Source organism: Miniopterus schreibersii, assembly GCF_964146895.1.
Source record: "Miniopterus schreibersii genome assembly, chromosome: 9".
Classification (NCBI taxonomy): domain Eukaryota; kingdom Metazoa; phylum Chordata; class Mammalia; order Chiroptera; family Miniopteridae; genus Miniopterus; species Miniopterus schreibersii.
In genome coordinates, this window is record NC_138118.1 from 15,915,217 (window position 1) to 15,923,384 (window position 8,168).

Here is an 8,168-nt window from a genome sequence, read left to right on the forward strand (position 1 = left end):
ATGTGAAAGTCCGGATGGAGACCTGCCTGGACAGGTTTAGCTGAGGACAGCCTGTGGGTGGCAGTGGAAGTTGGGGCTGTGGGTGACATACCAGAACACCAACTGTATCTATTTTGTGAAACTGCTGTATGTTAACAAATGACCACGACTGGGTGGCTTAAAACAACAGAAATGCATTCTTTCAGTTTGGGGGCCAGAAGTCAGGAATCAAGCAGACAGGCCACTCCCTCCAGAGACTGGGAGAGACACTCCATGCCTCCCCCTAGCTTGTGGTGGCTGCCAGCAATCCTCGGCATGCCTTGGCTGGTGGCACAGTCACTCCAACCTCTGCCTCTGTCATCACACTGCTTCCCCTTCTGCTGTGTGTCTCCTCTGTGTGTCTCCTGTAAGGACACTTGTCACCGATTTAGGGCCCACTCAGATAATCCAGGATGATCTTGCCTCAAATCCTTAACTTGATTACATCTACAAAGAACCTGTTTCCAAATAAGGTAACATTCACAGGCCCTGTGGACTAGGATGTGGACATGTCTTTTGGGGGCACCATTCAGCCCACTACACATACTTAAAGAAGGAGAGTCAGGCAAGAACCCTGAGAACAGGAGCCACCCTGGGGGGCTGGGCCGCTGATGCCACAGGACTGCAGAGGGACCCACTCGGGGCAGAGAGAGGGTGGGAGTGGATGTTTCTACCTTGTTTTGATGCTACTTTTACTCCTCAGGCTTATTTCTCCGGGGTTTAGCAAAATCTATATTGAATGTTCTAGTCGGTCTTGGCTGTGCGGTGAAGAGTGTGGTTTGGGGTCGGAGTTACAGAGGGAGCTCAGCTCAGCTGGGGCCAAGGCACTGCCAGCAGCCACCAGTGAGAGACCAGGGAAGGGGCCATCAGAGCCTCCATCAGGGCCAAGGGCCAGCTGGACGGGCCTCCTGGACGCCTGCTCCTGTTCTGAAGCCTCTGGAAGCTGGCAGTGCTGGTACAGAGTAAGGAAGGCAGGGAAGAGGTGGGGGAGGGCAGGGTGGGGAGGGGAGGGTAGAGAGATGGGGTCCAGACCTGCAAGTTCTGGGTGCCCCCTTGCCCAGGGAAAGCCTTCTAGACCTTCTTAGACAATGAACCCCATGAAGGCTGGGAGCAGCCCCTCGTCCCAGCGCCACATCCCAGGTGCTCATCCACACAGGGTGCCTGGCCAATGGGTGCCTGTGCCTCCGATGAGCTGGCCTGGGGTGGTACCGAGGGAACCGGTGCCCAAGGCCAGTCTGGCCCAAGGTTTTCTCTTAGCTGGAGGCTGGAGGGGAGGAGGGAGCCACTGGGAAGGAGCGATGCTAGACAGCCTGGACAGAGCCGGGCAGCCCACCTTCCAGAATGGCTCCTAGGATCCCATTTTCTTCACAAAAGCAGATGATAATAGTGCCGACCTTGAGGGCGGTTGTCTGGGGATCAAACAGGTGATTGCCCTGAGCTTTCAGTACACACACACTAAGTGGTCACTAGGCAGGAATTCTCATAAGCACCTCTGGGAGATGCCAAGGAAAATCTAGCACCACTGTAGGGACAGGTGCCTTGTGGCCTGGAGTGACAGGAGCAGGGCTCTGGGAGGCACAGGAAAGTGGGAGTTCAGGTCCTAAAAGCAGAGAAGCCCCTTGGAGGAGGAATATCTTAGTGAACCTTACTATCAGGTCATGGGGGCATCATGCAGATTAGTGGGTGTCCTAGGCAGGAAGCCCCCCTTCTTCAATTCTGATTCCCTAGGCCCAGGGGTGCATTTCCAAAAAATTGTAAGGAGGAGATCCCACACCCTTCCTCCTGTCCAAGATGCCTGCCACGGGGAAGTTCTGCTTAGTATCTCTCCTGAGGCCCTCATGCTGTAGCCTGACACAGAGATGGCCCTCTGTTGGGCTGAAAGACAGGCAGGAGGTTCTTGGGAAAAAACACATATCAAGATTGGAGGCCCTGTTCAGTTCCATGGTGACAACTACAAGCACCCTCAGCTTTGGAGGGCAGGTGGGTGGGGGGAGACCCAGCTGCCACCTGGAGGAGATAGGGCCAATCTTAGAGCTCTATTCTCAGCCTCTGTCAACTTCAAAAGCAATTTCCTATATTGCTGGCGCCATTGGCTGGAACCCTGGATGAGCAAATTAATGCTGGAAACAGGTGGGCACAGTTAATACGTGCGGGGCTTTATGTGCTCTTAGCGGTAAACAAAGACAACCCGATCTCTAAACAGTCATTTCCAGGCTGCTCACACAATCCTACCACCCACATCTCCTCTCGCTCAGCGGATGGGCTTGTTTGTTCAGAAGACCCCAGGGCCTTTCCTTCTTGACTCTGTCGAGACTCAAGGTGGTCTCGAATCACATAGTCCAGGATGAAGGGGTCCCACTCACCCCCCTGGGGCAAGCAGCTCTGCCAGCAGGAGCCTTGCTGCCCCTCTCCCAGCCCCTCACCTGCTCCCACCTCTTCCTGCCCCACAAATAGCAGGTCCTGTAGTACTGCGATTGCTATGATCATCTGTGATACCTGGGGCCTCCGGGCCAGGCTGGAGGAAGATAGAGGCGCCTGGTCGCCCAGCCCTGACCCCCCCGCATCCACCAGGCCAGAGCTGCTCCTGCTTCCTGCTGGGCCTGGGCTGGCTGAGCTCCTGTGGCCTGTGTGCAGGCTCCTGAGCTGCATTCCCCCTACCCCAATCTTCCCAACCCCCCAACCTCCCCCCAAGACCCCTCTGCTGCCTGTGGCTCTGAGGGCAGGACACTGCCATAACTCAGCAGGCCCTTCCAGGGGCTGACAGTGCGGAGCCCCTCGTGGGGCACCGGAAGCATCGAGGCTGACCACATGGGGGTCCCAGAGCAGACACCACTAGCCTGGAAGTGAGAATACCAGTCGCTAAGCTTTTGAACACTTACTACGTATATGCTGAATGGCTCACACACTCAGCTCACTTCTTCTCCCAGTAACAGCCCTGCAGGGTGGGCACTGCCATCCCCACTGGCTGCAGGTGAGGAAGCAGACTCGGAGCTGGTGCAAGCTGACAGGCTCTGAATGGTCCCCTACTTGTGACCTCTGGCCTCATTTGACCCCACATAGCCCCTTGAGGTGGGCACTCTGGTGTAGGCTAGGAAATGGGGTACCAGCCAGGACATGGGCTAGTTTGGACTCGAGTCCTCTGAGCCCTGAGCTTGTCCTTGCCCTGGTCACCATAGCGCCTTGCTGCCTGGTTCTCGGACTCATGGCCAGCCATTGAAGGAGCCAGATATGAACCCAGATGTGTCTAGCTTGGGGTCCTTGCTCATATACCTCTGAGCCCTGACCTATATGGTCACTTCTGGAAGGCTTCTTCCCACAAAGTGCTGGGCACTCCCTCTGCCCATGCCCACAGCCAGCCTCTTCTGGGCCACCCATTCCCAGGTTCCCATTCCCCATGCTTTCTAGCCACCTCCTCTCCTCCTGCTCTCTCTGCTCCCATGCATCCTCCATCTTTTGCTACCACGGTGCTCTCTTTATGTCAAGGTTCCCCTATGGAAAGTCCTCAGCCTCCAAGGTCCACCACAGCTTTATTCCCCAGGCCTCCTGCCAGACAAGCAAGGCTCAGATTGCAGGCCCCAGGAAGGAGGGGCCTCCCCCAGGCTCTGGAGAATGGGTCTGGCCCAGATGCTGAAGGAGGGGAAGGCTTCCAGGAGGAAGAAGAAGGAACTTTTAAGCCTGAAGGCTTCCAGGAGGAAGCAACTTTTAAGCCAGGTGGACTGGGAGTGGGTGAGGAGGCACTGGGGCAGAAGAGTGGAGGTGGGCACTGCTGAGGCAAGAAGTCTGGGTCTAGGGTCCTTCAGCCAGGGTAAGGATTCAGCCAGAGCAGCCCCTTGGAACACAGGTGATGGATTGAGACCATCCCTAAATCCTCCAGGAGGGGCCTGGAAGCCCTGGAATGGCAGAAGGGAAGTGGGCTGGGTTGAGGGGAACAGTACTGACAGCCTTCCTGAAGGTGGAAGTATCAAAACACCTGAAGGGTGACTGGGGGCCAGGAGTCCGTTCCATTACTGTGAGTTACTAACCTGCTGTCACTTTGGCCAAGTCACTTCTGTCACTCAGTCTCGATGTCCTCTTCTGGGAGAATAGGGGTGGGGCTAATTAAACCAAAAGTCATTGCTGGAAATTTTTTTTGGCATTTGAGGCTGGAAGCTTTTCCTTAAAGATCTTTTCTGGAAATTTAAAGAACAATGGATAAAAATGGAGGCGTGCAAATCAGTGGGGGGAGCAGGGAGCCCAGGGCCAATCATGCCTGCCCAGCAAGGCAGTTAAGACAACCACTGCATTTGGTATCTGTCATAACAGCTGACTCTGCAATCCTGGCCCAACCCATGGTGGTCTCCTGACCCCAATTACCCATCTCCAGCTCAGGAAGGCCCCTTGCTGGCCTTGGGAGGGGACAAACGCCCTTAACCCCTGCCCTGAAAGAGAAGGAAGAGCCACCTCTCAGGGCAGCCACATGGCCTCAGGTCCCTAGGGGTCAATATTGAATTGTCTGATTTCTATGTACCCAGGGCCCTGCAGCCTGGGGTAGGTGAGGGACCAGCCCCCCGGGGACCAGAGAAAGCGAGCAGGACCCAGTACACTTGCCTCAGGAGCCCCCCCCCACCCCCCACCCCGTAGCATCCAGCTTGTTGGCATTTATGACAGCAAGTGCTGCCTCGGTAATGGGCACCAATAACGTCTTAAACTTGCACAACCTCTGACCTAGAGATACCACATATAAGAATGTATATCCTAAAAAAAGTATGCATTTGCCCGGGCCAGTTTGGCTCAGTGGTTAGAGCATTGGCCTGCAGACCGAAGGGTCACGGGGGTTCGATTTCCAGTCAAAGGCATGAACCTCAGTTGCAGATTCGATCCCGGCTCAGCTGGGGCTTGTGCAGGAGGCACCCAATCGATGTGTCTCTCTCACATCGATGTTTCTCTCTCTCTCTCTCTCCCCCTCCTCCCTTCATTCTACTCTCTCTAAAAATCAATGGAAAAAATATCCTCAGGTGGGAATTAAAAAACAAAACAAAACAGGCATTTGTGTGTTAGCAGGAAACTGGAAACAACCCAAATGTCCCCTAAGATGGGCTTGATAAATTAAAAAATAAGCAGAGGACGAAATACCGCTTAGCTATTAACTGTCATAGAAAGTAATCTTCCCACATGGAAAAAGCTTACTCGGTGAGAAAAGTAAGGCACAAAGCAGTGTATTCAAAATGGTCTCATTTTTTATTACAACAAAATACACAGGAAAAGAGGCTGGAAGAGCCTGCAGCAGGTGCCGGTCAGCAGTCTCCAGGGTTTGTGACGTGAGCTTGGTCTTCTCTGTCTGCAGTTCTAGGATTTACTTCTGCGATGTGATGGGTAGGGGCACCAAACAGTAATTTTAAAATTAGACAACAAGAATAAATAAAAATCCAAAGCACCTAAACAGATTCTGCCAGGAGGCATACCCGTGGCATGAAGGCATGAGTAGGCCTAGCACCTCCACTGCCGCCCTCCCCTTCCCTTTTTCCATGGCCTCTTTGTCACTCAGGTAATGTGACCTGCCCAGTGAGGAGGGTCTCCATCTCCTGGGCCCTCTTCCTATGGACAGCTGTGGGCAGGGGCGCTTTCTGGGCTCAGGGCTTGGGAAAGGAAAGGGGTGACCTCCTCAGGCCTCCCAGCAAGTCCACGGTCTTCTCAGTTCCAGCTCTCAGCGCTTCCAGCAGTTGGGGTGGGTGTGCAGGCCCTCGGAGATTGGACAGAGGTCCTGTCTGCCAAGGGCTTCCTCCCCTTTGCTTAATTATCATGTGATAAGACACTGGAGATGGCTCCCGGCCTGCAGAGACAAAGAGAAGAAACACATACCAAGGATCTCCCATTTCTGTGCACTGTGCTCAGAGCTCGACATAGATTATTGAAGTTAAACTTGACTTTCCCATGAGGTAGATATGTTTTTGCCCCCATCTTGCAGGTGAGGAAACTGAGGCTCACAGAGGTTAGATAGCTTGTTTAAGGTAATGTTAGCCAGGAAAGCCAGCAGACGCTCCTAGCTGCTGGTGGGACTCGGCTTGAGGCTCCCAGCTTGTCCCAAAGGTCTCAGTTTTTTTCCTGGGGCACAAAGCTGGTGGAAGGTTCCTTCTCCTGGGACCAGTCTGGGAGGCCCTCTGCTCCGAGGCCCTGCCAGCCCTGCCACAGGCAAGTGGGCCTAGGAGCTTGACCATGGGCAGGCTATTCCTGCTCCCTTCCCTCACCTGGTCCAGAACAAACAGTGTTTACCCCTTTAGGGCACATCCCAGCTGCCCTTTGAATGGTCCTCAACTGGTTTGGGGTGAAGAAGGGTCTCTGGAGAGGCTGGGGTGGGAGGGGCTGTGTCCTGGAGCCTCAGGCTTGTGTTCCTCACTCACAGGGAGCAGGGCCTGATGCCCTCTGGGGTCTCACTTTCCTCCCACAAGGTTGGCCCCTGGGGGTGGGTCTGAGTCCTCAGCGCTGGGTGTTGTTAGTGTGCTGACCAGTGTCACCTGCAAGGCAGCTGGGTATGCAGGAGAGAGGCTGAGGAGGGACTGTCCCAGATAGACAGTGAAGGGCAAGAATTGAGCAGATGGAGACAAGAATGGGAGGTGAAACAGAACCAGTGAGAGCAGGCAACAGAAAACTTCACAGAGACTTGAGGAAAGACAGGAAGATGCCCACCGGGCCAGGGGAACTAATGTCAGCCAGCTGTGGGGCCTGAGGTGGGGTGGGGATAGGACCCCGGTGGAGTTGCAGATTTGGCAAATAAAAATACAGAATTTCCAGTCAAATTCCAATTTCAGATACACAAAGAATGCTTTTTAGTACAAGTATGTCCTTTGCAATATTTGAAAAGTACTTATACTAAGAAAATGATGAATTGTTACCTGAAATTCCAATCTGACCGGCGTCCTGTATTTAACTGGCAACCCTAGACCAGGGCCTGTTTTCCTCAGCTGCTGAGGCCACACAGAAGGCACCTGATTGCAGGCTGCGGCCACTGACACCCATCTTCACGCAGCCAGGAAGGGGCCCTCCTCATGTACATCGGAGTAGGGACATGCTGACCCCAAACAGGACTCTTCCTTCGAGTGCCAGCTCACAGTTAGAAGCCATTCTACCCTGACCTGCGATGTTCTGCCCAGTGCACCCAGAAACTGTGCCAAGGAGCTCAGCTGGGCTGAGGCTGAGCCTGTGGGTTCCTCAAGGGATGGGTGACAGCAAGTAGTCTGGTACAAGTGCCCAGAGCATGCACAACCTCTGCAAAGGGTGTCCAGGGGCCCAGGCATGGAGGATTCGACCAAGGAAAGACTCTGCCCACCCCAGGCAGTCTCAGAACACCACAGAGTGCCATGGCTGGGAGGGAGCCCAGACTCTTCGCTTTCTAGCTGAGTGTCCTGAGGCCCAGAGCCTCAGGGTCTAGTGCCACCTCCTCACTATGGCCTCTGACCATGACATGCTACTGCCCTGCATGGGGTCTAGCATTTTCTATTCAGCAAAGTTCTCTTCTCTCCTTTGTCTCTTTGGGGTGCGCAGCCACTCCAGATGCAGGTGGAGCCAACAGCATTGCCCTGTTTTTGCAGATGCAGAAACTGAGGCACATATAAGAGACCAGCCCAAAGGCCTGCAGAGAGATGGTGGTAGAGCTGAACCAGAACCGGAACCGTCTTGGCTGGAGGCAGAATGAGGAGGCCCAGGGCAAGGGGTCGCTAATTCTTTGGCCATTCTGAGTGGGGAACCAGAGAGGTACCTGGCTTCTGCGGACAGAAACTCAAGTTCATGGCATGCTCAGATGATGAAATATTTTCTGTATTTGTATCCCCCCCCCCCCCCAGTCTTGGTAGATCCCAGTTCATGCTGGAAGGGACTCTGCAAGTTTTGAAGGATAACAAAGGTGCCTGCAGCACCCCTCGCTGGTGAGCTGTGCCCCCAGCCTGCCCTCTGCAAAAGTTCAGGGGGGCCTTGGAGCTCAGGGCTCTGAATTCCCCACTGCTTGCTTGGCTTGAGTAGATGACTTCTGAGTCTCCCCTGCACCTCAGTTTCCCCACCTGTGAAGTGGGTGGAAATACACTGTCATCTCAGGCTCCAGCGGCCCTGGAGTGATGCCCTGTTTGATTACCAAGTGGATTAGAAGTTTTGTGCACTTGATACGAGTAATTCTATCCCGT